General features: G+C 38.0%; 1 long non-coding RNA gene across 1 annotated transcript in view; it reads left to right on the top strand.

Moving 5' to 3' along the window:
• Positions 1-2,647: 2,647 nt before the first annotated feature.
• LOC121368120 overlaps positions 2,648-13,808 on the top strand; it is a 63,376-nt gene continuing 52,215 nt past the window's right edge. Inside the window, exons 1-2 of the long non-coding RNA XR_005957477.1 lie at positions 2,648-2,822; positions 12,080-12,121. This is a non-coding gene — a long non-coding RNA (uncharacterized LOC121368120). The remainder of the gene's footprint in view (positions 2,823-12,079; positions 12,122-13,808) is intronic.

The following is a 13,808-nucleotide window of genomic DNA, read 5'->3' as shown; positions in this document are numbered from 1 at the left end:
TGCACGCTTTACCACGGGTGCATTTCAAACAACACCACATTGTCGTATCACTTCAAAACCACTTCATGTCAGACCAATTTCTCGGCCGCGTTCAGTGTCTAAGTTTTTTCAGTGGGCGCTCGCGAACGAGTTGATTGATTTCCACAACGTAATTAATTTCGCTTTGTTTAACACACTATCTGGAGCGCATTGGTTAGTTAATCATCGGGTATTGGGTGTAAAAGTTTTGACTTTACCACAGTTTGACACCTAATATCCGATATATTTTTCGTGCTGGGGTGTCGTTAAACATTCATTCCTTCATGCATTGGATGTAAAATATTTGGGAATTCAGACACGTAGTCTCCAACAGTTTCATTGTTTAAATTATAAAAGCGTTTTTCCACAGACAAGGCAACAAATACCACAGCCTTTGATATACCAGTCGTTGTGAATTAGAGAGAGGGGAGCGGGTAAAAACAATTGGTTCGCCAAGGGGATTCGATCCTACGTCTCAATAACCTCATGTTAGCGCTGCACGTACAGAGCCAGATACCACCGTAGAAGCAGAAGTAACAAGCATGCACAAATTTCAGGTTTTGTTACCAGTCATATTTCACCTGTTTATCAGCACCTCAGGTCGCAATCTGCCAGGAAAAAGATGAATGGCGACCACACAAGATTTGCAAATACTAGTAGTTATATCCTCTGGAAACACGAATCTAGTTGGACTGATACTAGATGGTACTGGTAGCAACTTAAAAATGGCGTGTGATCAACAAACGAAATTGTAAAAAAAAAAAGATAAAAAAAGAAGAACAAGAAGAAGATTATAGACAGCATAGCTACCATTTTTGGATTTTGTTACTGTGCGCTTTAAAATTTAAAACGTCTTCTTCGAAACACCGAATACTCTAATCTATACAACTCAATGGTAGATAACAACAAGAACTATTGTCATCTCCCTGCACGTAACCGTAGATACATCCAAATAACCGTTTTCGAATTTCATCCCTTACCTTCGCAGGTGTGATGTAATATGGGGGTCTGTGCAATACATAAAATTATTTCTTTTTTCTTTTTAAAAAAAGAAAGAAAAAAGGATCCGATCTTAATTACGGAGACCACGTTCGGGTTACTTCGACCACACACCAGATGAATTGGTTTACCGAGACCTGCGAAGTGCACACTTCCATGAAATGTGAAGATAAACGTATTCCGTTTCCAAAGGTGATACGTTACCTGATGGTTGCGTGCGGCATTGGAGGTGTCTGCAATCAAAGGGTCTCTGTTAGCCGATAATCCCTCTGGCGACCTTTGATCCCTGAATCTCTTGTGATCTTCCGCGCGGTCGTTCTGCCCGGTGGGCCCATTATTCAGTAGCGCCTTCCGTCTTAAACTTACAGTTTGCAGGTGAAAAATCACAAAACAATATGGGCGTTTTGCGTAATCCCTGTTAACGCAAAACGACAGTTAGCGCAGTGTTTTAATGAAAACTACTGGAAATAAATTTGTAAGGCGACACTTCTTGGCGAAAAAGATACCGCTTGTATGTTTGAGAATGGCTTCGTTCCAGGGGCGGAAGTAGGCTTCTTTCTAGGGGGAAGGTACTGCTTCGAAAAACGAGCACCAACAAGTAATCCAAAATACACTAATATGCATTAAATACACAGGCAAACGTCCCCTCCCTCCAAATAAACACCCAAACAAAGTTTAGCTGTTTTAACGACACTACTAGAGCATATTGATTTTATCAGTCATTGGATATTGGATGTCAAACATTTGGGAAAGTTAACATATAGTCTTAGAGAGGAAACTCGCTACATTTTTCGATTAGTAGCAAGGGATCTTTTTATATGTACCATAGGCAGGATAGCTCATACCACAGCTCATAACCCACACAAACACCACCCATAGAGGTTGGGGCACTTTGAATTTTTAGGAGTACGAACCGCATTACACTCTCCTTTGATCTGCGGCTGTTTTTCTCCTCCCAGCCAGTGCACCACGGCTGGTATATCAAAGGTCGTGGTATGTGCTATCCTGTCTGTGGGATGGTGCATATAAAATATCCAATGCTACTAATGGAAAAATTTACAGGTTTCCTCTCAAAGACTATATGTCAGAAGTACCAAATGTTCGACATCCAATAGTCAATCATTAATACATCAATATGCTCTAGTGGTGTCGTTAAACAAAACAAACTTTTTTTCTGCGACTGGTTTATAGCTAATGCTAATTTAGGTTATAGCTGCAGATGGTATTGAAAACTTACGGTTAAGTACAAATTACAATATAGTAAGAGTATAGTAAAGTCCAACACACCTAAAGTCTAAAGGCACTGTCCTGAAAACGTAAGATATTTCCGACATTTTTGGCAACTAAAATTATATATATATTAAATACAGTGTCCATAATTTTCAACATTTTCACGAGCGTACAAACCGTACGCTTTTGACTACCCCCCCCCCCCCCCTCCTAAAAGTGTACATCCCAAATGAAAAATGTTGATCGACATTTTTCATTTTCAAAAAAAGTGTACGCTGGCCCCTTAACACCCTGATTCCCCCCCCCCCCCCCCCCCCCCCCCCCGCGTACGATTTGTACGCTCGTGAAAATGTTGAAAATTATGGACGGCCCCTTAGAATACCAGTGTCTGTATATCTAATGTGTTTGCACTTGTGTGTTAACAGTCATTGTTAATTTTACTTCGTAGTATATATTATTTTTGTACGTACAGAATTATGTGGAAGGTTAGCCCGAGTACTCTGCCGTTCGAGAGCTAGACGGACATTTGGACGGTTATGATCGCACGAAAACACGGAATGGCCACCTATCACACGGTAGGCAAAGATTTTTGCTTTAATACCCCCAAAAATCCAATGTTTGATGCTAACTTGGTCATTTTCCAGTTCGCCGATAACACATATATCACAAAGTAACCACTACAGGAAGAAAGCCGACAGCACCCACTTTCAGTAATGTTCCGGTTAAATATGTATTTAGCGTCAAACATTGGATTTTCGTTGTTCTGCGGGTGCTTTTAACCTTGGCTGTTCTATCAATCGCCGTCCTACCTTTATTTAACACTATTTAACCTATGTAATTTGGTGGTAATTTGTAAAGAAACGTTTGTTTATTTACACGGACTTTTTTTTCTTTTAAAAAAATACATTTGAGTTGACATTTAAAACTTAATAATATGTTTTCTTGTGAATTTTAACTTTGTTCATTATATTCATCGGTTCCGTTTTGACGCCAAACGGACTATATAATCGCTCACAAGTGCATTGAGTCTCCCCTTTGGCTGTCATGCCACGATCTGAATAGATCAGGCCCTTTTAAGGGCCCTTATGGGCAACTTATGGAGACATATCAACATCAGCTAGGTCTAATTAACGAGCTACTCTCGGCTTACTAACTTCCAAAACTATACGTAGCTCCCTATCTTTATCTCTTGGCTGACCGTTCAAAAATGCGCATAACTTCCTTCATCAAAATGCGCACCCATTCTCTTTGGCTTAATCCTACGGGATATTCCTAATTCTATAGCACCATACCACCCCCGCCTGTTACCGGCCCCGGTCGGACTGCTGGTGCTCCCTTGCACCTGCCAGTGCAGGCGCCCCCCCCCCCCCCCCCCTCCAACCCACCCCACTCCTTTCCTGTCCTGGACGGAGGACCCTGCCCAGGACAGGCGTGCGCTACAACAGCTTGCTCTGAATGTGCACGTTAATTCCCTTGACAGTTGACAACAGTCGCAAACTCAGGACAGTCCCTTGAATCTTCGAGTGTGGTAGAAGTGGGAGGATAAGACTGTATCTTCTTTCACTTCGTTAATCCTGGTATCCGTTTAAGTAGAAACACGTGTCTAATGTAGGTGTCAAACTCTGACCGACGTATTATTGCTGTATGGATGCGATAGCCACACAAAGGCCTTCTTTATTAGAGGATCTCTTTCCCACCATTTTATTGTGTTTATTTTAAATATATTAAGACGACAGATTAAAGCACTTGGTAACAGAAAACGAACGCCTAATGGTTATACCAAGTATATAAAAATTGGCCTCTTTAGCTTCGCCCCAGTGATTAAAGGAACTGGAAATGAGTTTGTAGCCATTTTAAAAAGGTTTTCTGCGCATAAAATATTTTTAGATCATTAAAATTACAATTTATTTATATTTTCTTGCTTAGAATATGAATATCTCTATAACACTGCATTTCTGCGCATCGTAATGTTAAATGTGATAGCTCAGTATCTATTTTTGTCTATAATAATTTCGTACGTATAAATAGTGTTTTCACGGCCTAACAAAATAAATTAATTTTTCAAAACATTATTTAAGTTATATTAATGCTTTATATTTCAAGGCAATGTTTTTTGTTGTTTTGTTGGGAGTTTAAAAAATAATGCTTTATATTTAAAGATAATGTTTTCTTTTCATTTTTATTTGTTTGCATTGTTTGTTTGTTGTTTCTTGTTTAAGGTGGAGCAAAACGCGTGTTGTTATTGTTGTTGTTGTTTTTTGGGTGTGTTTTTTGGGGGGGTTTTATGGGTGAAGGTTTTGGGGTTTTTTGTTTTTGCTTTTGGGATATGTTTTTGGGGTGGGAGTGGCTTGGAATTTCCTTGAGGAGTTGTGGTTCAGATAATTGCTATTTTATGTCGTTTATTGTTTGTTGGTGTAATTTTGACAGTCATTGTTGGGCATCGTTATTCTTTCTGTCATGCATTTTATAATTTTTAAAGAAAACTAATTTTAATTATATAACTTAAAATAATAAGTACAACTACTGAAAGATTTAAACACTTTTAAACACTAAACAGGTTTGTATCGACTTTTATTCGTTGCATAATATCTTTCTGAGAGGCCAAATTTTACTTTGTGCTGTGGTGTAAAAATAAAAATTCATTCATCCATTATTTTCAAGTTATTTGTCACCGTACTAAAATGATAGTGGTAGAAATCGTGGTGGTGGTATAAGTAGTGATAGTAGTAGCAACAGCAACAGTAGCAGGTGTTCTTGTAATACAAATAAAACACATCTTTGATTTGGTTTTCTTTTTCGATTGTAGTGCTATATCCTTTGTCAAGAAAACACATTGGTGTGCGCTATACAAAATGGTGAAAATTTAAACAAAGCAGATATTAAGCTTCCCGCGTTTTTTGTCTACACGCTGTGCCAGTTCAATACGGGTCACGTTTCCAACAAAAATCATTAAACACAAAAATAACCTTTATCTGTTATCCCTGCTGTTTTCATCATTGATTCTTACTCATCAGCTTTTCCCCCTCCCCCCCTTCTTCCACATTTAATTTGAAGGTCAGTCAAACGAAACGTGTATTTGATAAACACTCTCATGAAGCTTTGTCTAAATAGCCGTTTTCCACAAATAATAGGCCTTGCTCTTCGTCGCATTTTCGCCATAAGTTTTGAGGTAATTTGGAGTGCTCTTGAATAGCACACCCCCGTGGAGACGTAGTCGAGTGGCGGTTGCCATTTTGAGCTGGCAGGTTGTTTTGGAAGATGGGAGATAATTGGCGAAATCATATCGCGCACACGCCAACAATAGTCGCAAATAGCGCTCTCAAGTGCGCGAAACAGTACAATGTCACGGGGTCGGAGTGTCTTCTCCACCCCCTCTCCTGGCGCACCGTTCAAAACAATGTCAGAAGGTGACTTTTTGACTCCACCTTCCGGTATCGTGAATCGGGTACCACCCAAAAGACGGATCTATGAGGGGGAAGTCGGTATCGTACATTTCTTTGATTTCACATTGTTAGTAATACATTCAGGATTTCCACTTTATGAATAGAATAAAATTCTGTATTTCCTCCTATGGCTTCTTGGTGGTTGTGGTGATGGTGGGGGAGTATGTGTATTGTAATTTGTAAATATGCCTGCAGTGTTTTCAAGTTGTGTGGTTTCTTGATTTGACAGTGGCAATAGTATAAAATACTCACGGAAACACAATATGGTACAATTATTGTGCCATATCACAATAATTTTTCGTAGGGAAACAAACTAGCAATGGTTGACAACTTTCCGGAGTCAATACCGTTTTTTTCTTAATACGTTTTCTATTCTGTATTATTTGAAAACAAATTAAAACTAAATTAACTTGCATTACATTGCATTGCATTATAAAATAATTACACCCCCCCCCCCCCCCACCCCCACCCCACCCCCCATCCCACTTTGGACTCAAGAATGAAAATTGCTTGAAGAAACCCAAACAAAAACTAAATATTATTTTAGTTAATTTTCTTGTCAAAACAGCCGAGGTACCATAACTTTTAAAATTAATTGTTAATATTACCATTATTATTTTATTTTCTATATGTATTATTATATACAAACAAAAACAAGTTGTCATGGCAAAAAGTAGACAATCGGCACCATTAGTAAACTATTTGTGGACAGCGAACACGTTCTTTTATGTGTCGAACGAAGTTAGGCATTTTCTCTTGTATATAAAACAGTCGACAAACGTATCCTACTCCCACTGCCACTCCCAGAGGCGAATCTAGGGTGGGGGGGGGTCAGTGGCCCGGACCCCCCCTAAATTTTGCGACAGTTATAATTTTATTATATATTAATTTTAACTTTTTTTTACGATCCCCTCCAAACCTCCCCCAAAGGTCCATTGACATTCCGCCTCATGTCATTGCCCCCCCCCCCCAAATGGATTTTCTAGATCCGCCACTGACTCCCAACACACTCACCCCTACCTCGTGATTAATTCTAGGGTTGATAGTAGAGCCACTAATAGCACTTTGCAATGAATAATGCATTTGATGACACACGCATTAAATTCGGCATACCTGTATTTAAGCTACATGGGTAACCTAAGCCACTCCAGATTCATATTCTTTATTACTTTAAGTTTTTACAACTTATCAGCATTATACAAACATATAAAATATTAAATAAATAATTCAAGACAGCCGCCATTTTCATAATTTAAGTTACATGTATAGCGTTCATCTGAATGACAAAACAGAATCAAGGCCCATCTCGGCACACCACTGAATCCAAAGGAAGAATACACGTCTGGTGTGGTTACATGCACGATATTGTTGGGTTTGTTTGTTGGTTGGGATGGGTTGGGTTTTTTTTTTTTTTTTTTTTTTTTTTTTTGGGGGGGGGGGGGTTGTTTTGTTTCGTTTGTGTGTGCGTGCATGCGTGCATCCATGTGCGTGCATCCATGTGCGTGCATCCATGTGTGTGTGTGTGTGTGTGTGTGTGTGTGTGCAGGCGCGCTGGGGTGTCCTTAAACATTCACTTGAGTTATTGTGTCATGTTTAACACAATTTAACTACTTCATAAATCTTAACGACAACTCCATGAACATAATCAAGCTCGTATCTTCGCACCAGACAGAGTCCAAAGGATGCTTTGACAGACTTTATACCCGTCCGGGTTGTTTTTTTTCTACAAACATCTTAAAGTGTTTATCTGCGGCTCACTGGAGGTGTGATTAAATGTTTACAATCTGAAAGCTACATGTAAAGTGTGTGTTATCGAGGACAGCTGTTTGTATTCACGGCCACTTGTCAGGTTACTTGTCACCGAAAAACCGTGGACGCCCTGCATCAAAAATGTGTACTTAATAACTCGCTAAAAGACACCCTTCATTATGCGTAAAAAAAAAAAAATATAATGTCTTTCTTGTTATTTTTTAAAAAGGTTTGGTTTTTACCAACACCACTTATGTACACTGATTCATTAATTAATGACAAAGATTTGGTAATTCTGACACGTAGTTTTCAGAGGAAACAGACACCATTTTTTTTTTCTGGGGCGGGACGTAGCCCAGTGGTAAAGCGTTCGCGTGATGCGCGGTAGGTCTAGGATCGATCCCTGTCAGTGGACCCATTGGGCTGTTTCTCGTTCCAGTCTGTGCTCCACAACTGGATGTAACAAAGGCCGTGGTATGTGCTATCCTGTCTGTGGGATGGTGAATATAAAAGATCCCTTGCTGCTAATCGAAAAAGAGTAGCCAATGAAGTGGCGACAGCGGGTTTCCTCTCTCAGTATCTGTGTGCTCCTTAACCATATGTCTGACGCCATATAGCCGTAAATAAAATGTGTTGAGTGCGTCGTTAAATAAAACACTTCCTTCTTCCATTTTTTTTTCATTAGCAGCAAGGGATTTTTTACATGTACTTTCCCGCATCACATACCATGGCCGTTGATATATCAGTCGTGGAGCGCTGGTTGGGACAGTGGAAAAGTTGTAGAGGGGTTTCGATCTTACACCCCAAGGAACCTCAGGCGAGCACTCTACCGATTGAGTTAAAGTCCCAAATCCCTGAATTTCTTAAAGAAAGAAACAAATATTTACTTATTTATTATAGTTATAGTTTCAATAGTTATGTATTATTGTTGCGATACTTGGTTTAGATCGCCAAAGAAGAAACCCGCCAAAAGGATATTTTTACCGAACAGAAGAAAGTGATCTTTTATAAAAAATAAATAAAAAAAACATAATAATAATAATAATTTAAATTAAAAATAATTTTTAAAATCCTTTGCATAACGATCTTTGACATATATGTACATCTCTGGCTGGAACGGGGAAAAAAACGTTTACAAATACCAGACATTTCGCCTCAAAACCAGTTCGCCTCAAGTCAGTTGGTCCCCAGTTTGACCACTTCCAACGTATCGTTTCGCCCGGCACGTCAATTCGCCCCAAGCATTTCAACTTTAGCTATGTGTCAGTAACTGTTCCCTCACACTATTTGGAAAATACATATAACAGATCCTTATAAAAGCTGCTAATGTAGCGGGTTTCATCTGAAGACTGCGGGTCAGAATTATCAAACGTTTAATATCCAGTAGCCGATGATTAATTAGTTAATCGATATGCTCCCGTTATATATAATAGTCGTCACATTTAACCGTTTTATTAATTAACTATACGATTATACGTGTTGATATTAAGCAATAATGTGCATTATATATCGTTGAATATGCATACCAGGCCAAATGCCTTAATTGCCCTCTTCTTTAACGAAAACAAAGTTATTAAAGTAGCAATAGTTGTTGAAGCTGCACTATGACATCTCTAGCGTGTAACATCGTCGACTAATGCATGACACAAATACAGCTATAGTTTTAATAAACACGTGTTTTATTCAGCTGTCAAAGTTACAACGATTTAAAAAAACAAACACACACGTATACACCATGGATATAAATACTATACCCATTCACCTTGAAATAATATTAAGTTGCTAGTTTCAGCTATAACGGGGAAAATGTCTTACTAGTTAATTAACACAACTGTCCTCCTGATTTTAGTGGCAACAACCTTTTGATATTCCTGTCGTGGTGCACTGGCTGGAACGAGACGTAGCCAATTGGGACCACCGACGGGTATCGACCCTAGACGACTTTACCACTGGGTTACGTTCCGCCCCGACTTAATTTAGATATAGGAGTCAATAAAAATCGAAGAATGGCGCTTCACAGTTAGATGTGGTTGATCTACGGTATTCTAAATGCGCATATATATATATATATATATATATATATATATATATATATATATATATATATATGCGCATTTAGAATAGATCAACCACACACATATATATATATATGCGCATTTAGAATAGATCAGCCACATCTAACTGTATAACACACACATCATATCACAAATATACTCGAGATTGCACTTTTGACGACGTCTGTCAAGGTACATTAAATATGATTATGAAACAGCCGATGTCTACAGATTGCTTAGTTAACGTGTTAAACCGAAATGCTAATGTCAGATCGGCTGATGGGCCATTCATCATTGCTTAAAAACCTGACACGATTGCCAACTGCACTGACAACAAAAAACATAATGTTCGTGGTTCTCGCGTGGAATTTGAAGAAATTCTTTGTCACTTTTAACAGATTTGTAAAACATTTCAGTCAAACTGCGGCATCAGCGACGACGTCGAGGTGACACCGGAGCCAGCGCGTACCTGGCCACCAGAGGTTGGATTTCGCTAAAATAGCGAAAAAAGAATAACCGACTAGAAAATAGTACACCGCGTGACACCGAGGCCGTCATTCGGTCGCAATTAATACACGTAAGATTGATCAACGCAAACGGAGATTTTGTCGTTGTAGATAAATTCTTGACACCAACAGCTATAGCCCAACGGCGCGTCTGTTTTTTTTCATTTTTTTTCTTCTTCTTCTTCTTGAAAAATGTCTACTTATGTGAAACGTCATGTAGTTAAAAATTTTAATGGTTTAGTAGAAGAATATTTAATATGCAGAATATCGGTAGGGATGGGCGGTACTTATTATTCAAATTCAAATAATACGTATCACGTACGTAGGAAGGTGCCACAAAGTGTGTGTGTGTGGGGGGGGGGGGGGGGGTCGAACGCACATATATATCTAAAAATACATGTATAAATATATAGAAAACCATCGCTGCTGCCACAAAGTGGGGGTTGACATGCCCCCTTGCCCCCCCCCCCCCTTCTACGCCCGTGCGTATATTATGATACGTCATAGATGGCTGTAATTTCCATAAAAGTCCGTTTGTCAGTTGAAAACACTGATCTGTTGGCTTCGAATGGCTCAACATAGTTTAAAGGACAGGAATGATATTACTAAACAAACGTTACCTAACCCTTATAGTTCAGGGCTTAAATAATAAACTTCAACGTGTATCACGTATTTGAAAACTTTTGTTAGAAGGTTTCATTAAAATACTGCTGACGAAGACACGTATGAGGTTCCATGTCGTGGTACATCCCAAACCATAGTTCTAAATATGCAGTTAACCCCCCCCCCCCCCCCCCCCCCCATCCCCTAAACAAGACACCCTTGGGATCAAGTAAAAAGTCCAGTTGTAAGGGTATTCAATTTAGAGATGGAGGCTGAACGTAGCCCAGTGGTATCTAGCGTTCGACTGATGCGCGGTCGGTCTAGGATCGATCCCAGTCGGTGGGCCCATATCAACGGCCGTGGTATGTGCTATCCTGTCTGTGGAATTGTGCATATATAAAAGATCCCATGCTTCTAACAAAAAAAATGTAGACTATATGTAAAAAATTTCACAAATGTTTGACATCCAATAGCTGATGATTAATCGATGTGGTCCAGTTGTGTCGTTAAACAAAATAAACATTACCTTTTCAATTTTGATATGTCTGTTGTGTTCTGATAGTTAAAAAGGAACCGCGAGTTCCTTTACAGAAGGTCCGGTTTTACAAGGTCTTATTGTATTAGTATATAAAATCCTGGAAGAGTTTTTCTCTTTTGTTCTTCAGTTATTTTTTTTAATATTAAGATTTCCATACAGGGGCAAAGTATACTTTTGCTCTTAAACAAACATATCCCTTCGCAAAATAGTTTTCAGATTAATAAACATAATTAGTGCTTAATACATTGTTCAAATTGATAAAATTAGTATGCAGAACACAAACATTTCCATTTATTCTACTCATTTTATTTAAATACTTCGATTCCACTTACATACACCAGTTATAACATACTACTAAATGCAATGCAATAAAAATGGCATACGTACATTCGGCATATAAAAAGTATTTTGGCAGATAATATATCTCAACCTCGACGTGAGGTCAAATAATCTCTGTATTGACCTGACAGAAAATAAAATAAAAAATTAACGAACTGTGTCCTTTTCACAAGGAACTAAGCCTTACCATTAACCGTACGAAGTTCAGTATAGTACATGTATTAGTGTATTTTTAGACTACTCTCCTATTTAGACACTAGTCTTACCTTCTTTGGGGTATTCTACATTCTCAGGGGCAGATTTTGGTGCAACCCACCACCACCCATTTCTTATACGTTTGGTCAAGTAATTATTTTAAAATCTGAAACATTTAATGGCGATGCATTGATGCTGAGTAGCCGTAAAAACAAACTGACCATTTGATATCCATTCGTGAATGTTTAGTTAGCTCTCGAATCTGTGTATTATTGATAGAATTAAAAACATTTGCATTGGAGCCGAACATGTTATTTGTATATGAAGTGTTCCCATAATTATGTATCTCATGTTGTTACAGAAAAGGCTATGTTGTTCACATGATATATTAATTTGTTCCCACAGGAAAGTTACGGTTGTGTTTCTATACAAACCAGTGTGATTAACGTAAGTATATGCTAAATACAATTGGTGTGTAGACATAGAGGTGTTTTAAAATGAACTTACTTGTTGGTCTCCATTCCGCGCTGTACATGATCCAACATTTATGAAACAGGACCCCGTTCCACGAAGCGATCTTAGCCCTAAGATTACCTCAAGCGCATAGCTACCCTATGCTCTTAAGTTGATCTTAGGGCTAAGGTCGCTTCATGGAACGAGGCCCAGGTTTCTTGTGAAACATCATCATTCTTTTTTTTTCTTCTTCTTTTTTTTGTTGTAATTATCATTATTGAGACAACTTTGCTTGGAAAAAAAACTAGCTTCAGATGGGAACAACGTACATTTAATATTGGAATAGCAGGTGTTTTTATAAAATAGACAAAATAGCTTTTTTATGGAAACAGTATATGTGTTTGTTGTTGGGTTGTTTTGGGGGGTTTAAAGTGATTTTTAATGTTTTTGTGGGGTGTTTGGTGTTTTTGTCTTTATTGCTGGGGTGTTGTATTTGGAGGGGGGGGAGGGATTGGGATTTGTGTTGGGTTTGGTGGGTTGTTGGGGAGATAACAGCTTTATTTGTGTGGGGCATCTTAATACAAAATGATATTTTGCGAGAAAGTACATGTAACGCGGGAACAAGAAAAAATTTATTTCTTGACATTAGTAATGCACAGTGAGAAAGAACTAGGGGTCGATATTGTAATTGGGTAATACGTAATGGGTTTCATTATTATGATAATACATTGTGTATTTTAATTTTTATTGTTGCAACAAACAAATACATCATTAACACTGAATTGACAATCATTGATTCACAACTGTCGTTGTTTGCTTTAATTTGTCTAATTATAATAAGCAGTGTAAGGTGGCTAACGAACCCCCTTTCGACAATGTCTTCTCTTTTTTTGGCAATTCTTTGTTCATTGTTTTGAAGGAAATATATATATATATATATATCAGAATCTCGTTGAGTCGAACTCGGAAGGGTCGAAACACCGCGACGCTCGAATAACTTTGTCAAAAATTCTTGGTGACGCTTATAAATGCAACCACCATTTTGTTTTCTTTTAATTTCCAGCTAAGGAAGAAACGCCAGATAAATTGTGGAGATTACTCAACATGAACCAATATACTTGGACTTGATGACAAAAATGTTCACTCTATATATATTGCATAACACAGTTTTATGATATTGCGCACCCCTAGCAGTGACTAGAACAAATGAGATCCTCATACAATCACACATGAATAAAATATACTATAAAGTAGGAAAACATATTTATAATATAAGACGGGACACACTTGGACAAACTATATAACAGTAACTTTCTTTCTAGATGTTTTACTACAGACACAAACAAAATGGCAAGAACTGGTGTATTTTTATAAAAAGATATTTTCCAAACCAAATAACAAGTAATCTTTTTAAAAGGGATTTTGGTCCTTAGTTTGATTAAAGGGACATTCGTGAGTTTGCTGCAATTTTAAAGATGTTATCGACTAACAGAGACTTTTTAACGATTATAATTACATATCAAATATATTTTACTGCATAAAATATTAGTGGCTGTATATTAACCGTGTTTCTGACTGTTCTAATATTTGTACTAGGTTAAATTTCATTTTATTTCCTAAAAACTATTTTGTCGTACGTACGACATTATTTGAAGACAAAATCCAGTTTGGGTTTCTTACA

The sequence above is a fragment of the Gigantopelta aegis genome, chromosome 3 (assembly GCF_016097555.1).
Source record: "Gigantopelta aegis isolate Gae_Host chromosome 3, Gae_host_genome, whole genome shotgun sequence".
NCBI classification, from domain to species: domain Eukaryota; kingdom Metazoa; phylum Mollusca; class Gastropoda; order Neomphalida; family Peltospiridae; genus Gigantopelta; species Gigantopelta aegis.
This window is presented reverse-complemented; position numbering and strand designations above follow the sequence as displayed.